Source organism: Octopus bimaculoides, chromosome 10, assembly GCF_001194135.2.
Source record: "Octopus bimaculoides isolate UCB-OBI-ISO-001 chromosome 10, ASM119413v2, whole genome shotgun sequence".
Taxonomy (NCBI): domain Eukaryota; kingdom Metazoa; phylum Mollusca; class Cephalopoda; order Octopoda; family Octopodidae; genus Octopus; species Octopus bimaculoides.
In genome coordinates this window covers 41,191,172-41,194,204 of record NC_068990.1, presented here as the reverse complement: position 1 = coordinate 41,194,204, position 3,033 = coordinate 41,191,172, and positions in this window count along the sequence as shown.

Here is a 3,033-nt window from a genome sequence, read left to right as displayed (position 1 = left end):
TATATATATATATATATGTATGTATGTACACATAAACTCAATGAAGGGAATATACATTACCATGTTTACTGCTAGAAAGAGTAGAAGGACTATGAAATGGGTGGGGAAGATGAAAAAAAGAGATGTTGATTGATGACTGGGAAATATGGAGTACGGTGGCTGGACCTTTTGTTGTGCATCTAATTCCCTTGATTACGGATGTTGATTGATTGACTACTGGGAACACTTAACACTAATCATACACTTATTCAGATATTGACACCAGATACCTTGCTTCGGCTTGTATCTAGATCATAATAATAGGGTAGAGAGTGTGTATGTGGTAGTGTGTAAGCCCAATCGGAGCTAAAAATGTTGCCTATACAGGTATATTTATCTCCCACCCTTTCGTCTTGCGGAAACGGAGAGGCGGTGACTCGAACAGATCTGATGCATGGAGAATCGGATGTACAATTACGAATGTGCACTTTGGCAGACTCGCTTGCTGCACGAGCATCTAAGCGCTGCATGTAGAGAGAACTCAGCTCACCCGGGTAGCAGGTAAATTGAGAAAATATTCATCAAAAACTGCTTTTCTTTCTTTTTGATCAGTTTGGTGCAACTGACTACATCCATTTTAGGCTCAAAGAATAGAAGAAAAATATACAAAATTTAAATGGAAATATAACTATTCCGTGTTAGAATGTGTGTGAGGAGCTAGTTAACAAGCGTGGATGTAAACTCAGATGTACTGCAGTTGTTGCATGAGAAATGATCCGATACATCGTAGATATAGCCACACTATCAGAAACTGGAAGTCAATGGAAGGTTAAAATCATAATGTTAGGTGCGGCTACAACGTTTTGTGGAAAGTGAAGCGAAAAGCAGTGCACAGAGAAGTCGGTATTGTTACTTCAGTCCATTCTGGAAGGTTTAAGAAGTGCTTCCTATCTTTAGATTTTGTTTCTATGCACAACTAATTTTCACGCCAACAGATAAAATTTGAACAGGTAAGAGTGTATATTTTGTTTCGTGTAAAAATGCAGTTCACTGAACAGAAGGTCCGTATGCAGTTAAAACACTCTTTATATGGTACTCAGTATTTATATGTTGATCATATGTGTAATAATGTATTGGGACTGCGGTACAAACAGAGACTCCCGAACAATGAACAGGCATGGTCGCTGTTTGTTGAGCATGTCATCCCAATGTTTGTCAATTTTTGCGGATTTGCAGAGTGAGTTAAACGAAGGCCAAATTTGGGCGCCATGTCACCGCAATCTTCAGGAGTTCACAGTTCTCCACCGATCTTTCAACACAGTCAGTGGTGCCGCAACCATTGCATTTTATAGAGGATTAGTGGTAGGTAACAGAGTCAACAAAAGTCAACAAAGTAACCTATTACAGTATTTCGTCCCAAAGACTTTAAACAACTTCCAGAAATCTTTGGCCTTTTAGCTAAAGTGAGAAGCATTGCTGGTTTGGGAAAAAAACTTTTCCGGTAGGAAAGTAATGGAAGCCAGGTGTCTATGAGTTGTATGCAAAGTGCTGAATCAACTTTGCGATCACTCATTCAGTGCCCAAGCATTGGCAGTATGTAGTATAATGCTCAACAACTGTTGTCACGCGTAGGACAGATCTGACTCTCAGTTGGATTCATCGAGAGGATCACACACCGACTCCCTGCCTGGATGAGCAGGCAGTTTACCTTTGTATGGTGACTATTGTGAAAATGTTTGCATGGTCAACAAGTTCAATGAATTCAAGACAAGTACCTTTTTTTTCAGACAAGCTTGTATTGATTTCTATAAGTTCTACTTAAAAAAAAAAAGAAAGTTAGGGTGGAGAAGGAGGAGCTGACCTCCAGGGAATTTTGCCGAAAGGAGTGGGTGAGATTGGTCAGAATATTCCTTCTTTAAGCGTCTATTTGCCAAGGAACAAAGCTAGAAGAGTATATTTACGCTTGGTAGTACATATACCCCCTTAGTTGTAGATTTTTTTGATTAATTCTAGGAGAGTATCCTCTAACTGGAGTGTGTAATTTCACTTTTGGATAATGGAAGATTTTTCCTAATCTTTTCTATGAAAACCTCCACCATTATTGTAATATGTACTCGTAATATTATCTCATCCATCGCCCCTGTGGTAAATAAAAGAAATCATTAGTATTTTTTTTTTATTAACATTCATATTGTTTATATTGTTTCTAAGGGATCTGTTGTTTTAATGAAACAACACGAAAGAAAGCAACATATATTCGACATATGTGTGAAGTTACTATTTGCAAACATAATAAAATAACCCACCACCCCACAACGCCCTTTTCCTCTTCCTCATTCTCTTCCATCTCCTATTTTACTTCTTTCACAAAAGAATCGTTCTAAAATATACTGATGCTTTTATTAAAATTTATTTAAGCTTCGAGAATTTCTATAGACGAAACAGTTGTCAACAGCTTTTTTAATTGTAAAGAATTTTTTATAGTCGAAACAAACAATATAATGGTACAGATTCGTACAACATTTACAGGAAACCATCTTGCTAACAACCGTTCTTCGAGCTGATACTAAATAGAACTTCAAGACACAGTGCAGATTGAGCAATATGAAGGCTTTTCATAAACTACAATTAGCTGGTATCGTCGTAGATTGCAGAAAGCTATTGTATAGAAGCACAAAGACACACAGACATGTGATAAACACATATATGCATACGCAAATGTCTACATATGCATATATATATATATATATATATATATATATATATATATATATATATATATACACATATACACATATATACACATATATCCATATACATAATATATACATATATATAATATATATATATATATATACAAACATATATATGTATATATATACACATATATACATACATATATATGTATATATACATATATATATGTAGATGTACATATATACATACATATATATATATGCATGTATGTGTATATATCTATCTATCTATCTATCTATCTATCTATCTATCTATCTATCTATCTATATATATATATATTATATATATGTATATATT